This window comes from Neltuma alba, unplaced genomic scaffold (assembly GCF_004799145.2).
Source record: "Neltuma alba isolate B1F8T4 unplaced genomic scaffold, ASM479914v2 tig00004063_pilon, whole genome shotgun sequence".
Classification (NCBI taxonomy): domain Eukaryota; kingdom Viridiplantae; phylum Streptophyta; class Magnoliopsida; order Fabales; family Fabaceae; genus Neltuma; species Neltuma alba.
In genome coordinates this window covers 70,041-92,313 of record NW_021633550.1, presented here as the reverse complement: position 1 = coordinate 92,313, position 22,273 = coordinate 70,041, and the positions used below count along the sequence as shown (strand labels likewise).

The 22,273-nt window shown below is 35.3% G+C and overlaps 1 long non-coding RNA gene across 1 annotated transcript; it reads left to right on the top strand.

The window, feature by feature from the left end:
• The first annotated feature begins 16,975 nt into the window (after positions 1-16,975).
• Positions 16,976-18,184, top strand: LOC114743604 (uncharacterized). The gene is made up of 3 exons (XR_003740015.1): positions 16,976-16,988; positions 17,952-17,959; positions 18,066-18,184. It is a non-coding gene; the product is annotated as an uncharacterized LOC114743604 (long non-coding RNA).
• Positions 18,185-22,273: the final 4,089 nt, after the last annotated feature.

Here is a 22,273-nt window from a genome sequence, read left to right as displayed (position 1 = left end):
TCAATGTTATGTGGTAATATAAGTTGTATGCACTTTGATTAAGTTCTGCTGCTTTATGATTTACCCATCGACAGAGATGTGTGTGTGTGTGTTGTCATTAATTCTTCATTTATTATCCAAACAACAAAGATGTCACTGCAGTCTACAGATAATAAGTGAGCTTTACGTAATTTGATGTATCAAAGAAGCACATTAATTTTAATCTCTCTCTCTCTCTCTCTCTCTCTCACACACACACACACACTCACTATAAAGAACTAGAGAACTGCATTATCCACAAAGCATAGCTCTTTTCTTGAGCTGCATGCCATATATCGTTTTCTTTTTAATTTTTCTTACAATACTACTGGAGGCCTTCAAATTAATTATATATTAAGGGGACAAATGCTAAACTTAAATTAGATGTTATATGGATATTCAAAATTTTTATGTTGGATGTTGATATAATAAAAAATCACCATTCCTTTCCAGAATAACAAATTGAAAATGGGAGTATTTCTTCGCGGTGAAGCATATGCCTCAAGCTAAAGAGTATGGATCATTACAAGTAGTGTAATGATGATGAAAGGTCGTTTTGACCAGGATTAATGTAAAAGGTGGTTAAAAGTTGCAAATATCGTGCAAAATCAATTGAGATGTTTTCAGACCAAAATGAAATAAAATGACAGAGTTAAAGTGCTTCAAGCGCAATTAATAAAACCTAATGAGACTTTGATATGAACATTATAAATTAATGAAAGCTGCGAATATTCTCCCCATTTTGTTTCATAACACGTAATTAGACCCTTCACAATCAAATTCATAATTCTTAATGATGATATATGAGCTAGCCAAAAGTTTAAAAAGTTTTGGAAGAGCTTTCTTAAGTCAAAATTTAAGTGTTTAATTTCATCTATTGCACAGTCTCTTACTACAATTAATAGAACCCAATAGCAAGCATATATTTATGTTACTAATAAAATTAGGATTTTTTTAAAGAGTGCTGGCCACTCCAAAGTCTTTTTGTGTTGTAATTTTGTCCTGAAAGTTTATGTTTAAAGAAAAAAATTTCCAAATAAAGATTGTCAGAAAGGAATTAAAATGAAATATAAATTCCGTATTGTGTGTGTTATTTTATCCTTTAGTTGTTCTGTGCGCATGAATCCCTTTAATCCATGGCGGAGCCCATTAACAAGTGCAATTACGTTAATTAAGAACCATATCAATTGGACAAGCATTCAAATATAAATGTTTTCTTTGTCCTTTACTGTCCGACATAAACAAAGGTTAGACATGCTAATAAATCAATTAAATATAATAAGTGGGTTAACAAACAACTAACCTTTGGCTTTTTCTGTTGACCTAAAATTATATTTGAAAAGTCCTAAAAATTCTCATACTGGGCCTTAAAAAGTAAAGACAAAAACCAAATTTTCAAAAAGTTTGCCGCTTTCGAGAGAGTACGGCATGAAGCTGATATGAAAAAACAAATTGAGTGAACCAAGGGAATTGTACATATGATTCAGTTTCCTCAACAAAAAGTATACCATAAGCTTTGCTTGATTTACAAAGCAGCGAATAGGATTTCCCTTAAGAGGATGATCTACGCTGATGAGCTGTGAGCATGCAAGCATATGCTTTGGCACTATTCGCTCATTAATTGCATCCACGGGAAGAACTGCAAAGTCATTTTAATAATTTCAATTCTTAATCTCGCATGCATGCTTATATGGCCTATATATAAATATCGGCAGTCAGTTCTGCAATTCTCACAAGCATCTGTGCCAAGTATCATCACAAAGGAAACAACAGCTTAGAATAATTAACTCTACTTACGTGAACTTGTTGCAGAAGAATCAATGGCGAAAGCAAAAATGATGTTTTCACTGTGGATGTTCTTCATATTTTTGTTTCTGTGTTTTTCAGGGTTCCTATGTCGTCCTTTAGGTACGCCAACTTTGGTGCAGAACGATGAAGCAGAAGGTTCAAGTTTAGGATTCCAGCATATAATCTCTCGACTTAGTCCTGGTGGACCAGATCCGAGGCATCATTGAATCCTCCTGGTGGACCAGATCCGAGGCATCATTGAATCCTATAAAAGGGATTCGGTGTTTGGAATTTACATCTGCGGGGTGGACTTTTGAAGTGTTGTTATGGCATCTTTGATCACAAATAAGTATATACTTAGTGCCTTTTCGATTAGATTGTATCATCACTAAGTTGTATGCATTTGAATAAGTCAATAAGAGACTACGCTCTATGATTCCCCTCTACTTTTCATTATTCCTTTAATTCTACTACTCAAGATTTCATGACGACAGATAAAAAGTAGCTTTGCTCAATTTCAACTGTCAAAATAAGAGACAATGCTCTATGCGCTATGTATTGAAGTGATCGCTAAACTAGCCAGCTGTCACATGGATATGCGCAATTTTCATTTGTAACCAAAAACTAGAAAGGAGCATTAGCGTCAAGAAAACAAGTCATTTCAATGTACAATGTCATCATGACTATTAAAAAGCATGTATAATATAGGATGGGTTATGGTTCAATCGGTTCAAAATTTTCTTTTCTTTTCCACTGCTATAAAATAGCATCATTTTAGATCCATCTATCTTGCATAGTTTCATGGGAAGTACCATTATTCCCGTACAAATCGCATATAAATAGCGTTTTTGTTTGTTAATACACAAATATCCTCCTATTAAACACAGTACTATTTGAAGTACTAAATGTGTGGGTACATCTTCTCACAAAGATGCACACTTTAACTTGTATTATAAGAGACTAATCATTTTTGCTTAACCCAATAGCGATTTATGAAAAATTTATATAGCAAATGCAAATATTACCGATTTAAGCATTATTGGGCTTAGCCTATTAATATTGGGCTGTCTCATTTTCCAACTCTAATGGCAAGCAATGAACAACAAAAGCCCAAGTGAGCCAGTAAAAGAAAATAAATTTTAAACGTGAGTCTCTGCAGTCTAGATATTATTTTGTCTTTCGGTTCTTCCACATAGGAAGCCAACTAATCCCCAGAGGAATGCGTTGAACACGCGCAAATCGCAATAACTCTGTGTCAGAATCAACTAAGAAACCACTATTCGTAACCTTTTATAATTATGTCCAAAAAAAACTCGCATGCAGAATCAATTAATTAAAATAAGTGTTTCAAACCACCGCATTTTAGCCTTTTTCTGTTGATCGGAAATATAATTATACCATAATAAAGCTTTTAAAATTCTCATCTCAAAACTTGAAGAATCAGGAGGGATAAAATATAGTTTCATAAAGATTTGCGGCTTTCCCTTTTAAAATGTTCGCAGCCTCTGCACGAGCTTGCCATAAAAATTACGTTCAGTTATATCAGTAAAAGCATTTAATATTGCAATCATTCTGAGCATGAGACGTTAAGGGAACATAGATTAAGCACAAGAGCAGCTAATGGCAGTGCCCTTTGACGGATGATCTACGTTGATAAGTTGAATAGTGACTATGCACATGAACGCTTTTAGCTTTAATTAGTTCAATGCATGCACAGAGAAAGCTCAAATCTTTAAAGTAAATATTCTCAAATCTCTAGCTCACTTGTTTATATTTCCTCTCTGTATATATCAGCAAATTTTGCAGTTCTGATCATCATCTGCATATGCCAAGTGTCATTACATAGAATTAAACTCCAAGTGAGATATATCGTTGTTGCAGAAGAACTAATGGCAAAGAGGAAAATGGTGTTTTCAATGTGGACGTGCTTTCTGTTAGTGTTTATGTGTTTTTCAGGGTTTCTATGTCGTCCTCTTGTTACGCCAGCTTTGACGAAGAAAAATGCAGCAACAGGATCAGAGTTCCAACCTCAAATCTCTCGACTTGGTCCTGGGGGACCAAATCCGAGGCATCATTGAATCCTATAATGAAGGTTTGGTTTCATTGTAAGGGTGCTGGAAACTGAGATACGATCACATACTTATTGCTTTATCTTCTGTTTTTCAGCAAGTTTTATGTATTTGAATAAGTCAATAAGAAACTAAGCTTCGTCCTCCACTTCTTCATCATTTCTTTTGGTTTAAAAAAGGAATGAGAGTTCAAAATTTCAATTTAATAACAATTAAGTTTCAAAAAAATTACAAAAAAATGATAAATATGGATACAAAAATTTTTAAATTTAGAATTCTTAATTATATCCCTAAAAATAATCTATTAAACTTAAATGCCTAGTTTGCAGTTGGCACTATCTTATTTGTAATAATAGTTTGAACTGATATTAACAACTCATCTTATTATAACAAAAAGTTTTGGGACTCAAGTCAAATAAAACATTTAGTGTGGCCCTAAATCTCTTCTGCTTTATATTAAAGTCAGCTCGCCAAAAGTCTTCAGGTTTGAACCCTGCTTCAAAGCTTAGGCGTTTTGCCCAATCCATTTTGGATCCAACAACACGTAGGGTTTATAGTGCTTTTTCAGGTTTTATGTCATCCTCTGGTTGCGCCAACTTTTTGGTGATCGAAGAACAATACAGCAGAAAATTGAAAAAATTATAAAAATAAAATACCTTTAAAATTTTAAAATCCCAAATCAAAAATACCACAAAAATATGTTGTTGTTTGCTTATAGTCAACAAAAAACTGATTTGAAATTTTAAAATTTAAAGGTATTTTTTTGGATTCTTTCTAGAAGATCCATGTTTAGGATTCCAACATGCATAGAACCTCTCGATTTAGTCAAGATCAAGCAGACCTGAGGCATCATTGAAATTAAGACATGGCAAGGGATCTTTTAGGACTGTTATCTTCTAAGAATATAGCCAATAAAAAAATCCGCTTTCTGTTCCCCTTTACTTGGTTTTTTTTTTTAATTACATACTGTATCTAATTCTTAATATAAGACCAAGTTGACTAATTTAGGGAGATTAAAAAAGCTAAATAAATTATTTAATTATAGCATATGTTATATGATCTCTCTGAAATATTTACGTGTATTATTATGTTATATATCAATTTATAAGTTAGGCAAGTCAATTTAGAGAAAAATAATAAATATAAATATTTTATAGTAATTTATTTAGCTTTGGTTAATCTTCTTAAATTACTCATCTGAGTCTTATATTAAAGACCAGAGATAGTAGTAGTTAATGACAAATACTTTAGTCAAGTTTCTTATATTTATTACATGGGTTTATAATTAAATATTATTAAATACTAATATTTCAAAAATAGTACACATAGTAAATTATGATTGGAGAGTTTGACATATTAATAGACAGAAATTTCTGATAGAGAACCAATGGAATGAAATTGCATTGCTAATCCTTTGCTAAATTTAGTGATAGAATTTTTATCGATAATCTATAAGAAATTAGCGACAGAATAATTTTCTTGACGCTAATTCTGTTGGTACTAAGTTATTACCCTTCACAATCAAATTCATAATTCTTAATGATGATACGTGTGTTGGCCAAAAGTTTAAAAAGTTTTGAAAGAGATTTCTCAAGTCAAAATTAAGTGTTTAATTTCATCAATTGCGCAATGTCTTACTACAATTAATGAAACCCAATGACAAGTATACATCTGGGTTACTAATAAAATTAGGATTTTCATTCAGGAATCTTGAGCACTCAAAAGTTTATGTTTAAAGAAAAATGTTCCCAAATAAAGATTGCCGGAACGGAATTAAGATGAAAAATAAATTATGTATTGTGTGTTATTTTATCTTTTAGTTCTTCTATGCACATGAATCCCTTTAATCCATGGTGGAATCCATTAAGTAGAACCAGTTTCAGTGCTCATCATTGTGATGTTTACCATGATATTCATCCACACGGTGAAATCTAAACCATTCAAAATCAATTTTGATGGTCTAGATTTAGAATTTTCAACTAGTGATTTTTAAATAAAAAAATTTATGTTTTAAAAAAGTGACAGTTAAGATATTACATTTATTTTGGATTATTTACCTATTAAAAGAAAAATATGTCTTAAAAAACAAAAATATTAAATATTAAGTCTTAGTTATTCATATTAAAATTTGAATGGTTAAAATTTGATGAGTATCATAGTGCTCATTATGAGTACTGAAACTGATTCCTCCATTAAGCAAGTGCAATAAGGTGAATTAACCATATAAATTGGATAAGCATTCAAATATAGATGTGTTCTTTGTCCTTTACTGTCCGACAAATGAAACAAAGGTTAGACATACTAATAAATCAGTTAAATATAATAACTGTGTTAACAAACAACCAACCTTTGCTTTTTCTGTTGACCTAAAATTATATTTAAAAAGTCCTGGAAATTCTTGTACTGGGGCTTCTGAGGTGAAGACAAACAAAATTTTCAAAATGTTCTCCGCTTTTGAGAGTACGGCATGAAGCTGATATTAAAAAGACAAAAAAAATTAATGAACCAAGGGAATTGTACATGTGATTCGGTTTCCTCAAGAAAAGTTATACCATAGTCTTTGTTTGATTTACGAATCTGCTCATAGCATTTCCCTTAAAAGGATTATCTACGCTGATGAGTTGTGAGCATGCAAGCGCGCATATATGTGCGTGCGTCGCGCGCATTATTTGCTCATTAATTGCATCCACAGAAAGATCTGCAAAATCATTTCAATAATTTCAATTCTTAATCTCACATGCATGCATATATGACCTGTATATAAATATTGGTTATTAGTTCTACAATTCTCATAAGCATCTGTGCAAAGTATCATCACAAAAGAAAGAAAAACTTAGAATAATTAACTCTACGTACGTGAACTTGCTGCAGAAGAATCAATGGCGAAAGCAAAGTGGTCTTTTCACTGTGGATGTGCTTCATCTTTGTGTTTGTGTGTTTTTCCGTTTTGTTCTTATGTCGTCCGTTAGTTACGCCAACTCTGGGGCAGAGCAATGAAGAGGATTCAAATTTAGGATTCCAACATATAATTTCTCGACATAGTGCTGGTGGACCAGATCCGAGACATCATTGAATCCTATAAAAGGGATTCGGTGTTTGGAATTTACATCTGAGGGGTGGATTTTTTTAGGATTGTTATGGCATCTTTGATCACCAATAAGTATATACTTTCGATCAGATTGTATCATCACTAAGTTGTATGCATTTTGAATTAGTTGTTAGAACATTAATATAAATATTATTTGTATAGTTTTAAGCTTATCATATACAGCTGTATAGTTCAACACGTGTAGGGCTCTCTTTTATTCATTTGTGATATTCCCTTTGTATTGTACGAAGATTCTCTATTCTTTCTGATATATATAATACAGGAGGCCAGAGCACAATTGATTGTCTCGGCATATTCAATATTTTACCCTAGCCTTTCTTTCTTGGTACCAGAGCCTTACCCTACCATGTCTGACTCAACGGCGGCGACCTCTGATGGTTTTTCTTCACAGAGCCCAAAAACATATTCATTGTTTAACTCCTCCAGTCAAACAAGTGCGATTAAGCTGGATCGCACTAATTTTCTTTTTTGGGAATCTGTTGTTTTCCCTCTGATCGAAGGCAATAAGCTTGAAGCTCATATCAGCTCCTCTGCTACCCCTCCACCGAAACTCATTCCAGAAGCTGCTGGTGTGAAGGTGAATCCCGCTTTTGAAGAATGGTATGCTACTGATAGGATGCTCGTTGGCTGGCTGCGGAATACTATGACGCAAGACGTTGGTACCCAGCTTTTGCATTGCAAAACGGCACTTGAGTTGTGGAATGGAGCCCGCTCTCTGACTTGTGCTGCGATCAAGGCTCGCACAATGGTTCTCAAATCTGAACTCACACAGACCCGCAAAAATGGGATGAAGATGGAGGAATATTTAGGTAAAATGAAGAACTTAGCAGACCAGCTTGCTCTTGCTGGTACCCCTGTATCCGACGAGGATCTCGTTTTACATACCTTAAATGGTTTGGATGCTGACTACAATGCTGTGGTTGTCAAGCTAGTTGATAAAGTCGATCTCACCTGGATTGATGCTCAGGCCTCCCTTCTTGCCTTTGAAACAAGGTTGGAGCAGCTCAATCATTTTTCTTCATTGTCCCTGCAACCTTCTGCCAACTTTGCTCAAAACCGTCGTGACTCTGTTTTTCGCTCCTCTGATTTTTCTCGTCGTGACTACACTGGTGGTTCCTGGAGGGGCATCCGAGGGTCGCGAGGTAGACGCTCACGTGGTCGCAGAGGGGGAAACAGCCACAATCGTGACAGTGATGGTGGTCGTCCGTATTGTGATCTTTGTGAACATTTTGGACATATTAGTGCTCATTGTTTCCACAGGTATGACAGAAATTTTCGTCCTCCCTCTGAATATGGCAGAGCTCACAATGGTTATTCAAACGGGTACTCCCCTCAAGCATTTTATGCAAACTCTCAGACTGTGGCTGACCCAAATTGGTACATGGACAGTGGTGCCAATTATCACGTGACACCACATCCAGAAAACCTTGATAATGTTACTCAAATTGGTAAGTCTCACATCACTACCTGTACTGGAGAAAAGAGCCAAGTAACTGGTATAGGTTCTGCCTCTGTTTCTTGTTATAATTCCAATCTTCATCTTAAGGATGTGCTTGTAGTTCCCTCTGCAACTAAAAATTTGATGAGTGTTAACAGACTTGTTGAGGATAATTACGTTGATGTTAAATTTTCTGACTCTGGCTGCACTGTGAAGGACAAGGTAACCGGTCAACTGTTGATGCAAGGGCTACCGAAGCAAGGAATATATCCAATGTTTAATGGACAGAAGTTTCAGCCTCAAGTTCATGCAGCACGTTTTGGAGTTTCTGGAGAGGAAGACTTTATTAGATGGCATTGCAAATTAGGACACCCCAGTAGTAGAGTTCTAAAGAAAATATTGAATCAATGTAATGAGAAAGTTTCTGTTAATGAAAACTTTGTTTGTGAAGCATGCCAATTTGGTAAATCTAAATTGTTACCTTTTCCTCAGTCTGTCTCTCATGCATCTTCTCCGTTAGAATTAGTCCACACGGACCTTTGGGGTCCATCTCCAGTGCAGTCAATACATGGACATCGTTTTTACATTCATTTTGTCGATGACTATAGCAGATATACATGGATATATCCACTGAAAAATAAAGGAGAAGCAGTCAATGCCTTCAATACTTTTAGAGCTCTTGTTGAGAATCAGCTTAATGCAAAAATCAAAGAACTACAGTGTGATAATGGATCTGAATATAAGCCTTTTATTCCTGTGGCTCAAGCTGCGGGAATTAATTTGAGATATACTTGTCCATATTCATCACCACAAAATGGCAGAGCGGAGAGAAAACACAGGCATATTGTAGAAATGGGATTGACTTTATTAGCTCAAGCAAGAATGCCTCTTACTTATTGGGTTGATGCTTTTCAGGCTGCTGTGTTTCTAATAAATCGCCTTCCAACTCCAGTGCTAAATGGTATAACGCCTTGTTTCAACTATACAGAGTAGAACCAGATTATCATAGTATACAACCTTTTGGTTGTGCCTGTTATCCGTGTCTCAAGCCCTATAACAATCATAAGTTTCAATTTCATAGTCAGAAGTGTGTATACCTTGGACCTGCAGCTCAACACAAAGGGTTCAAATGCTTGAGTGCCACTGGTCGAATATATATTTCTCGACATGTTGTGTTTGATCCATCACTTTTTCCTTTTGTAACAGGATTCTTGAATCGCAGATCTTCTAATCCAGAATCTGGTGGTGATATTTCTCTGCAGATGCTTAATTCTCCTCGGCTAGATGCTTCAGAGATGAGTCCTTCATCTTCCTCAACAGAGACTTCTTTATTGGGTTCTATTCCAGCAGCACGTGACTCTCCTTTACCAGTCATTAATCGATCAGTGCAGAATGGGTCCCATGACAGAGATGCATCTCCAACGGCTAGCTCTATGGATCAAAATTCTCCACTAAACTCTCCTTCTATTTCCAATTCTTTGGACTCATCGGCCCAAGAAGTCCAGCTTCCACATGTCCAAGGAAATCAGCATCACATGATCACTCGATCCAAGGATGGAATATTTAAGCCCAAACATCCTTTTATTGGGCTCCTCCAATCTGAAAATCCGAATTCTCTCATTAGTGCGTCTGAACCACTCACTGTTGGTGAAGCCTTACAGATGCCTCACTGGTTGCGAGCAATGAAGGATGAGTTTGCTGCCTTGCAGAAGAATAGAACATGGATCCTAGTTCCTCGTAATAGCTCTCAAAAACTTGTCGACTGCAAATGGGTGTTTAAAACTAAATTCAAGGCTGATGGGTCAATTTTAAAGCATAAAGCTCGTTTGGTGGCTAAAGGTTTTCAACAAGCACCAGGGATAGACTATGGAGAAACCTTCAGTCCAGTTATCAAACCGACAACTATTCGTGTTGTGCTTACAATTGCAGCGACTTTCAATTGGGAGGTAAGACAATTTGATGTGAACAATGCATTTTTAAATGGGTATCTTAGAGAGGACGTTTTTATGCATCAACCGGAAGGTTTTCATGATCCACAGAGGCCGAATCATGTATGCAAGTTGATTAAAGCCATTTATGGACTTAAACAGGCTCCAAGGGCCTGGTTTGATCGACTAAGAGACACTTTGCATCAATGGGGTTTTCAAAATGCCAAGAGTGATATCTCTTTGTTCTATTTACGTACAAATTCTGTCATAGTCTTTGTGCTAATTTATGTTGATGATATTCTTGTGACTGGTAATAACTCTTCATATTTGAAGCAATTTATTCAGAGGATGAATGCTATGTTTTCGTTAAAGGATCTAGGACCTTTGTACTACTTTCTTGGCTTGGAAATTTACAGAGATAGGTCCGGTTTTTATTTGAATCAAAGTAAATATATACAGGATATCTTGAAGAAGTTTGGTATGCTAGATTGTGCACCTGTGAGTACACCAATGGTTACAGGACGCTATTTCTCCATCAACGATGGTGAGCTCATGAAAGACCCCTCATTATACAGAAAAGCTATTGGGTCTCTGCAATATCTCACTACAACACGTCCAGACATAGCTTGTGCAGTCAACAAACTCAGTCAATTTATGTCAAAGCCAACTGATGTTCATTTTCAAGGAGTAAAGAGAATTTTACGATATCTCAAAGGGACTCATTATCTCGGTTTAAACATTAAGCCTGTTTCTTCTCCTCAGTTAGTGGCCTTTACAGATGCAGACTGGGCTACCGATGTTGATGATAGAAAATCCATGGCTGGAGTGTGTGTGTACTTTGGTGGAACACTGGTTTCTTGGATGTCTCGTAAGCAACGGGTTGTGTCTAGATCTAGCACAGAATCTGAGTATAGGGCACTCGCTGATGGTGCAGCTGAAATTAAATGGTTAAGTTCATTATTGTGTGAACTTGGACTCAGGATAAAACAGCCTTCGATAGTTTGGTGTGATAATCTTAGTGCCAGAGCACTTGCAGCAAACCCAGTTCATCATGCAAGAAGCAAACACATAGAAATTGATATTCACTTTATTAGAGATCTCGTTCTTTCTGGCTTTCTGGATGTTCGATATGTACCCTCTTCACATCAAGTTGCTGATTGCCTAACAAAAGCATTGTCTCACTCTCAATATTCTGATTTCAGGAACAAACTCGGACTGTCGAAGACACCCTCTCGTTTGAGGGGGAATGTTAGAACATTAATATAAATATTATTTGTATAGTTTTAAGCTTATCATATACAGCTGTATAGTTCAACACGTGTAGGGCTCTCTTTTATTCATTTGTGATATTCCCTTTGTATTGTACGAAGATTCTCTATTCTTTCTGATATATATAATACAGGAGGCCAGAGCACAATTGATTGTCTCGGCATATTCAATATTTTACCCTAGCCTTTCTTTCTTTAGTCAATAAGAGACTATGCTCTATGATTCCCCTTTACTCTTCATTCTTTGGTTATATTCCCCAAGATGTCATGGTAACCTACCAAATTAGCTTTGCTTAATTCCAAGTAGTGTCAAATTAAAGAAGCAATTGTATAGTGAACTGACTGCTAAAGTAGCTAATAAGGTGAAAATACCTCTAATTACGGAAGTCAGAAATAGAGAATGAAAAAGTACAAGGGTCAACTTGTAATTATTGAAAGCTAAGGTGTTAAAGTGTAAATAAATATAATGAAAATTACTATACCAAAAAAAAAAAAAGAAATGACATATATATGATAGTAATGCAATCTAGAGAATATTTCAAGTCGAAAAAACTTGCAAGTTATTTCAAGAACCCATGAGATATTGAAGAGGATTACATGAATGGCAAGTTATGCTAAGGTCAAAATTTAATTTCCAAAAATCTTGAGTTATAAGTGTAATTATGAAAAATTTACCCAAAACCAAAAAACTCACCAATTGAAGGAAAAATTGGAAAATGGATCCTAATGGGTTTTTCAAGAGTAAAAAGAGGCATTAAAGGTGAAAAGACCTCAATAAAAATATATTGAATTAAAAAGCTTATTTTTTGGCTGATAAATTAGCATTTAGTCAAAATACATCATTTTTAAAATCATGTAAAGGCCCTAACATAATTTTTAAAATCATGTAGAGACCCTAAATCATTAGTGTAAAATGAGGAATAATAAGTAAGCTTTACTTCATTTGATACCTTAAAGAAGCACATATTAATTTTAATTTTATGTTTGTGTGTGTGTGTATTATACCCTTTCTTATTAATTGCATTCCATATTTCCTTTTTTCTTTTTTAAAAAGAGTTTTCTTACAATAACTTCTGGAGGTCTTATAATTAATTATATATTAAAGGGACCGTTGCTAAAATCAAATTAGGTGTTACAAGGATGTATGTTCAAAATTTTCACATTGGGTGTTGTTATAATAAAAAGTCATCATTCTTTTCCAAAATGACAAGTTTAAAATGGGGGTATTTGTTCGCGGCCAAAAGTGTGCTACAAGAGTACGGGTCACCATAAGTAGTTTGGTGATGATAAAAAAATCATTTTCATGAGAATTAATGCAGAAGGTGTGGTTATAATTCCAAACTAGATTGTACAAAATCAATTGAGATGTTTTCAAACTAAAATGAAATAAAATGACAGAATCAAAGTGCTTCAAGTGAAATTAAAATGAAAATTTGATATAAAGATTATAATTAATGGGACTTAAGAATATTCCTCCTAATTGTATTTCATAACGTTTAATTAGCCTCCTTACAAATTCTTGATAATGATGTGTGATAGCCAAAGATACTTGAAAACGTATTTTAAAATTTTTTGTCAAGTCAAATCGAGTTTTTAACTAACAAAATTTACGCTGTTACATGCGACTTTACCTTAACTTTACACTCAAGTTGTTTCTTTCAAGCAGTACTCAAGTACATAAGTCAACTAATTAGTGGCCAATTAATCAGTAGCATTAAATAGACTTTTAATAATGACTTTTAATTGTCACCACAAAAAGTGAATACTTTCTGCGGCCACACTAACGGTCGCCCCAAAAAAGTAACTTGTTATGTGGTTTGTCACCATTGTAGCTAAAAATAATTTTTTTAAAAAAATAAATGAGATTCAAGACTGTAAAATTAAAAATGAAGTAAACTAGATTTTTTTAAAAAAATTAACATAACGTTAAAATATATGAAATAATTTTATAAAATTACTGTCTGAATGATAACAAAATAACTTAGTAATTATTTTTTAAAGTTCTCAATTGTATTTATAAAATAAATTTCTTGTGTGTGTGTGTGTGTATACACAGAATGAGAAACGAATGAAATAAAATATTGAGGTATATAATTTCAATTTTAATTGTTTGCATGTTATAACTTTAAAGTATTGTTATATTGATACACACATATTTTTGGGATATATATATATATATATATATAATATAACAATACAACTCAAGAGAGTTAAACCTCCTCAATTGATCGACCCACTTGTGCTTGACACACCCTAACGACAACTCATAACAAAAGAAGACAAGAAAAATTTATGTTAAAATAAAAACGTTTTGCCTAAAAGGAACTAGAAGATGGAAAACATTATACTTCCTCCCGTCTTTAACATACAAGAGCTATTGAATTAATTATAACAAATTGGGAAAGATAGATAAATTAGTTAATTATAATAAATATAATCTAATCTCTATGAAATATTTGTGTAATATTATATTATATATTAGTTTGTAAGTTCAGTAAATTAGTTTAAAAAAGAATAATAAATCTGGGGAACAAAATGAATTAAAATCTTATATTTAAAATCAAATCAAATTCTCTAAATAGCTCGTCTATTATGGACGGAAGTATGTTGAGTGTGTTATTTTGTCTTTTTCCTTTTTCTTCTCAATACATGAAGCCACTTCATCCATCCTGGAATCCATTAAACAAGTGAAATAACTTCAAATCAGAATCAATTAAGAACCACATCAATTGGATATAAGCATTCAAATATAAATGTGTTCTTTGTCCTTTACTGTCCGAACAAAACTAATGTTAGACATGCATGCTAATAAATCAATAATTGTTAACAAAGAACAAACCTTTGGCTTTTTCTCTTGAACTAAAGTTATACCGGAAAAGTCCTGAAAATTATCATATTGGAGCTTGGAAAGTAAGGACAAATTCTTTTCAAAAAGTTCGCCGCTTTCGAGAGTGATGCGTGAAGCTGATACAAAAAAATTGAATGAACCAATGAAATTGTACATATATGATTCAGTTTCCTCAAGAAAAAGTATACCGTAACCTTTTCCTTGGTTTACAATCACAAAACTATCCGAAAATGGTTACATAATCTTAATATTATTCCCTTAAAACTTATCATTGACAAACTCAATTATTTTTACATATTTTGATATCTTTTATATGAGTTTTGTCAACTTAATTGGTTCCTTTTGGCCTTAATTGATTATTAATTGGTTTGATATGTTTTATTTTGAATTATTATTTTATAGGGGCAAAATTGTCATATTTTGGTTTAATTGTGACTAATTGATTTTTGAGGACAATTAATGCTACCTTATCCTTGAATTTTGCTTGCAGTTTTTGGAAGAAATAATAAAAAAAGAAAAAAAATATAACAAAAAGATAATTAAAAAGAAGGACGTTTTGCCCCCACCCCACTAAACCTATTATTCATATGATCTTCAACGTGAGCTGACGGCAGAGAGGAGACCCACAAGCTGAACACGAGACCAACGAGCAAAGGGAGCTGATGGCGCCTTCCTCATTCTTCTCCGTTGATTGCCTAATTCGAGGTGGCTCAGTTGTTAGATTAAAAGCTTAATTATAATTTTTAATTCATTGTTTTAACTCTCATATTTTTTGGAGTGATGATTGCCTACGTTGTTGAATTGGAGAATTGATTATTATCATTGTTAATTGTGTGTTTCATTTTCAGTTCTTTCATCTTCAATTTATTTCAATCATTTTTATATAAAAATAACCAAAAAAAAGTATTTTAATTTCAATTTAATTCAAGGCATTTAGTTAGCAATTTTTCAAAATCAAAAATCTTTTTTTTTAGTTTAGGTTACTTGCATTTATTTACTAGGATTTAATTTCGTTTTCGGATCCTCAAAGTGAATACGACCCGGATTGTGCATTATATTGCATTAATTCGGTTAATTTTTGGAGTAACCCTAAAGCGACAAATTAAAGGCAATTAACTTCAAGTGGCGCTGTTGCCGGGGAGCCAAGAAATTGGTTCCGTAGTAATTAAGTGTGAAGTAGCCTTGATTGGGGTTCATTTGTTGAGCTATTTTTGTTAGTTTTTGCATTTTCTTTAGTAGTTTGCATTTTTTTTCTTTTGATTTTTCATAGCATTTCTTTCACATAGAAAATTTTTCAAAAACACAACTAAATATCTTATTTTTCATCCATTTGCATTTTTTATTTTCATTTTCATTTTACCTCTTGCATTTTCATTCTCATACACATACACTTGCATTGCACTGCATTCATCTGTTCTTTTTTTCTTAATTGCTTCTGGTTGGTTGATTGTTTATGCCAAGAAGGGATAGGTCTAAAACTCTAGTTCCTTCCAATCTTGAGCTTTAAAGTTCTTTAAGGGAAGTTAGACAAGACCAAAGGGTAGAAAGGACTAGTGAGGTTGAACTAGATAATTTAACTGGTCTAGATTTGGTGGTTGACTTAGGTGACATAATGGAAACTAATTACAACCCACTGGTGGTAATGGCAGAGAAGGCAATGGACATAATGGGGAACATGATAGAGTAGGAGAGAATAATGGAGGTAACCCTAGGAGAAGAACCATCAGGGAAGCCACTACTTCTAATGCAAATTATGATCCTTTTAATGTTGCATGCCCTAATGTTGATGTCAATTTTGAGATTAAAGGTCCACTGCTTAATTCTTTGCCTAAATTCTATGGTTTGACAGGTGAGGACCCGTATAATCATCTAAAATCTCTCTCTATGGTATGTGCTAGCATGAAGCCGGTTGGAGCTAATTTGGATGAGGTTCTTTGGAAGGTATTCCACTTGTCTCTGGAGGGCAAAGCGTGAGAATGGTATATGAGCTTGCCTAGGCATATGGCAGATGCCTACTATAACTGGAACAACCTCAGAAAAGCATTCTTAGAGAAGTATTTCCCCGCTTCCCGGACTTCTACATTGAGAAAAGAGATCTACTCTGCGAAGCAAGACTATGATGAGTCATTTTATGACTACTGGAATTGTTTTCAGGACTTGCTTTCTAGATGTCCACACCATCAGGATTCCAGATGAGCAGTTAGTCCAATACTTTTATGATGGACTTAAGACCCAAGACAAAGGGATGTTAGATGTTGCTTCTGGGGGTTCTCTCATTGATTTAATTGCTGAGGAGGCATGGGAACTTATCAAGAAAATGGCATTGAACCATCAACAGTACAGCATCAAGGAGTCTAAAAATATCAATGCAATGCATGCTAATCCTTCTTCAGTCCACATTCCTCAATTGGACACATTTACTTCTCAAATTGCTGCTTTGACTACATAGTTGAATAAGCTTACATCTCACACTCCTCCTGTTGACACTGGGAATCCTAATTCCATGGAGATGACTGCACCTAGTTGTGAGCATTGTAACTTTGTTATGCACATCTCTACTGCTTGCCCTCATAGATATGAGGAAGTTTCTGCCATGTATCAAGGAAGGGTCAATCAATCCAAGCAATGGAACCCACACTCAAATACCTATAATGAAGGGTGGAAAGCTCATCCGAATCTCCGATGGGGAGGAGGTGACAATAGGCAGGTTCAAGAAGGGTTTCAAGGGAATATGGTTCCTCAAGGGCAATCTTACTATGGAGGGTTGCAAGGAGAATCCTCTAGAGCCATGTCTACCTCGCAGCAACCACAGTCTAAGGATGATGAGCGATTTTCTCAAATACTCAAGGGCATTGAGGTAATGACTGAGCACATATCTAAGTCTGAAGCTAAATCTGAAGTGAGATTTGCAGCCCTAGAGAACAGGATGGAGCAATGGGAAACTAGAACCTCTAATTTGACTTCTTACATCACTAAGTTGTCAAATGGTATGAGTAAATAGCAAGCTAAGACTAGTGGTTCAATGCCTTCCAACACGGTGATAAATCCTAAATCTTTGAATGCAATTACATTAAGAAGCGGTAAGGAAATTGGTACTAAGAAAGTGCAATTCAAAGAAGATGAAGAGAGTGAAGAACCGGTTGATGAAGAGATAGAAGTTGAGTCTCCTCCTTCTAAAACCACTCAAGACATTCCCAAGACTACTTAATAGACCTCCATTCAATCCAAAGGGCTAATAGAGAAAGGATCACCTTCCAAAGGTGATGAGGTAAATATTTCTGACTTGCCTTTTCCTCATTCATATCTCATGAGTAAGAAAGTTGTTGAAAAGAAAGATAATAATGAGCTTTTTGAAATGTTTAGCAAACTTGAGGTTAATGTGCCATTACTTGATTTGATTAAGAAGATGCCTAAGTGTGTTAAGTTTCTAAAAGATCTATGTACAAACAAGAGGAAGTATAGGCATAGTGAGAGAATCCAACTAGAGTCTAGTGTTAGTCCTATTTTCAAACCACAGCTGCCTATTAAGTGTAAAGACCCAGGTTCCTACACTATTCCCTGTACCATAGGCAAAACAAATATTTCACATGCCTTACTAGACTTGGGTGTAGCCATAAATGTTATGCCTACCTCTATTTATGAGAGTTTGGGTATTCATGCCTTGAAAGACACCAGTGTTGTGTTAGGTCTAGCTGATAGGACTGTGAGACACCCCAAGGGCTTTCTTAAGGATGTTCTTGTGCAAGTGAAGGGTTTTGTGTTCCCAGCTGACTTTTATGTGCTAGATATGACTAATAAGATTAAAGCCGATGGCACTTTGATTCTAGGAAGACCTTTTCTTAGAACAGCCCAAACTATAATTAATGTGAAAGACGGGGTCATTACCATAGGCTTTGGGGACCAACAGATTACCTTCAATATTTCTGATGCGATGAGTCAAGGTTATGCAGACTGCTCTTACTTAGGTGTTAATTTGATTGATTATGCTATTAATGATGTTGATGATTTGCATGAATCTAAAATGCATGAATATGACTGGCATGATGAGATTGTTGAGCATGATGATGCATTTACTTGTTTATCTACCCCTCATTCTTCTTCTTTTTGCTCATGTTATGGTGACGTGGTGTGCGTTAACTGTTTAGAAGTTGATCGCTTCCTTTCCATCTCTCATGATTTTAATGCATCATTTTGTCTTAACCGTGATTCTGCTTTGAACATTACACTTGATGATAGCCTTGAGAAAGGTGAGTTTGTTGATTTTGTAGGTACTAATGATAAAGGAGCTGTTACACAAGCTACACCAGTAGTTTCTCCTTTGAGTAGTGTTGAAACATTAGAAGAGGCTAGCAACAGGCTTGCTGCTGACTTAGTCACTTCTAATCCCACTCTTTCTTGTGATTTACTTGATGTTTCTACTAATAAAATTGATACCGATCCTTCTTTTTGTAAGTTATCTAAGAATGGCACTGAGTTGGAAAGTGGAGGACATACACATTATGATAAGCTTATATCTCCTTCCCTAAGCCATATAGACATGCCGCTTGCATTGAATGCACTTGACATAAAAGATTTGGTTCCTTCTATTGTGCAACCTCTTGATTTAGAACTGAAACCCCTCCCCCTAATTTGAAATATGTCTTTCTTGCTGTTGATTCTAAATTGCCTATTATTATTTCTAGTTCTTTGAGTAGTTCTGAAGAAGAAAGATTGATTTCTGTGTTGAAGAGTCACAAAGGGGCTATAGGATGGTCTTTAGGGGATATTCCAGAGATTAATCCCTCAGTTTGCACACACAGGATTCTTTTGAATGAAGGGTCCAAGCTAGTTAAGCAACCACAGAGGAAACTGAATCCTCTCATTCTGGATGTGGTTAAAAAGGAAGTCTCTAAACTGTTGAGTGCTAGGATCATCTATCCCATATCAGATAGTGAGTGGGTAAGTCTGGTACAGGTAGTACCAAAGAAGAGCGGTATCACAGTAGTGAGAAATGAAAATGATGAATTGATTCCAACTAGGGTTCAAAATGCTTGGAGAGTGTGTATAGATTATAGGAAGTTGAATAATGCTACGAGAAAGGATCAATTTCCATTACCTTTTATAGATCAGATGTTGAAGAGAATTTCAGGAAAGTCTCACTATTGTTTTCTTGATGGTTTTTCTGGCTATTTTCAGATGCCTATCGCTTCTGAAGATCAGGACAAGACTACCTTCACATGCCCTTTTGGTACCTTTGCTTATCAAGGGATACCATTTGGGTTGTGTAATGCTCCAGGCACCTTTCAGAGGTGTATGATGGCGATATTTAGTGATCTTCTAGAGCAAAACATGGAAGTTTTCATTGATGACTTTACTGTTTACGATCATGCAGCGGTTCAATACTTGTTTAAGAAGCCTCAGTCTAAACTTAGACTGCTGAGATGGGCTTTGCTGCTACAGGAGTTTGATATCGAGATAAGAGATAGAGCTAGAGCAGAGAATCATATAGCTAACCACCTTAGCCGGATACCTGAAAGCACACAGGGAGTTGATTCTTCTGATCTTGTTATTGACTCTTTTCCTGATTCTGCATTTTTTGTCTTGGCTATTCATGAGCCTTGGTATTCTAATATAGTTAATTATCTTGTCACTAACCTTGTACCTCCTTCTATGTCTAAATTTCATATTATAAGCTGAAGAGGGAGGCAAGATACTATATCTAGGATGCTCTAATCTTGTGGAAGCAATGCAGTGACCAGATCATCAGACGCTGTGTTCTAAACAATGAGATCCACTCTATCCTAACCTTTGCACATTCTTTATCTTGTGGGGGGCATTTTAGTGCTAACAGGACTGCTAGGAGGGTTTTAGAGTGTGGTTTTTATTGGCCTTCTCTATTTAAGGATGCTTATTCTTTCTGCAAGTCTTGTGATAAGTGTAAGAGGTTTGGAGTTTGGGAGTTTGGGTAGGAAGCATGAGATGCGTCTAAGACCTATGCATTTTTGTGAAATCTTTGATGTGTGAGGCATGGACTTTATAGGTCCCTTTCCTTCATCTTTTGGGTTTTCATACATATTACTTGCGGTAGATTATGTGTCTTGATGGGTAGAGAGGTAGTGCCAACTAGGAAAGATGATGCTTTTACTGTTGCCAAGTTTTTACGTTCTCATATTTTTTGCAGGTATGGCATTCCAAGAGCAATCATTAGTGACCAAGGAACACACTTATGCAACAGGACCATCAAGTCTCTATTGGCTAAACATGGAGTCAATCACAAGCTGGCCACTCCTTATCACCCTCAGACGAATGGGTTAGGTAAAGTCTCTAACCGAGAAGTGAAGCGAATACTTGAGAAGATCATGAAACCATCACGTAAGGACTAGAGTGAAAGGCTTGAGGAAGCTCTTTGGGCTTACAAGACTGCCTACAAGACCCCTATAGGCATGTCTCCCTTCCGATTGCTCTATGGCAAGGCTTGCCATTTGCCTATGGAGATCAAGCACAAATCTTGTTGGACAATCAAGGAATGTGATGCAGATCTTGAATCTTCACTTGTCAATCAGAAGATGCAACTCTAGGAACTTGAAGAAATGAGACTTGAGTCCTATGACAATGCTAGAATCTATAAGGACAAATTGAAAATGATTCATGACAGACAGATTCTGAGGAAGCAGTTTCATGAAGGTGACAAGGTTCTAAAGTTTAAAGCCCGGTTGAAGCTGATACCCGGGAAGTTTGTCACCAAGTGGGAAGGTCCATTTAGAGTTACGAAAGTATATCCTTTTAGCACGGCAGAGCTCATAGATGAGGAGACCGGTATAACTTCACAACTCAAAGGCCATCTACTGAAGCACTACCACAAGGATCAAAGACCTCCCTAATCACATGGTTGTTCCCTTCCACCCTACTCTTTTACTTTCTGTTGTATTGCTGGTGATATCTGTTTGCTGAGATAGTTAGGAGTAAGTGTGGGGGAGGGAACTTTTCCAGTAGTTGTAGTTGTAGCTGTTTATTTCTGTTTAGTAGTTTTGTGTTTTGTTTCCTCTTGATTCTGCCATCTCTTCTGATCACTTGATTTATACTTGTCTATTTTCATTTCACATTATCTTATCCTACCTCTCCCTTCTTTCTTCTTCATGATAGTTACGTGTTATGCTTTGATTTCAAATCGAACTTCACAACTTCCACTTCACCCGAGAGTTTAGGTTAAGATAATGTTGTTTTTCTTACATTGAGGACAATGTATTGACCAAGTGTGGGGGAGGGATTGTTGTTGATTTGTTGATCTATTTTTTTAAAAAAAAAATTTTGCCTTTGGATTTGCTCCTCTTTCCTAAGTATTGCTATTATAATTGCTCTCTTCTTTGCCTTATTGGTTGACTTCTGAATTGCATAGCATGATTTGAGAGTGATTCTTGCTTGGGAATTTTGTTGCTGGTTTCTATGTCCTCTTGTTTTCACTCGCCTCAGTGTTATGCACTGCTGTATGGGATAGTTGCTGTTTTCTTTGTTGCTGACTTGACTTTTGTAATCCTTGGGCATCTCTTTTTAAAATCTTTTTGCATAATGCTTGCGAATATTGCACAGCTAAGTTTGATTGCATTTGATTTGAGTGATTTCTGTTCTTAGTTTATTAGCATAGTAAAATACCTTTGGTGCAGTGTTATTAACCTTGTCTCATAGCTTGATCCTTAAGGAGAAAACATCTTGGAAAAAGCCTTGATGGAAGGATTTTTTAGCCATGTATTCTTTCTAATCTTGTGTGATTTTCATCTAGTTTTGGTTAACCTCTAGAACTTGTTTAGATTCTTTTTCAAAGCTGCATTAA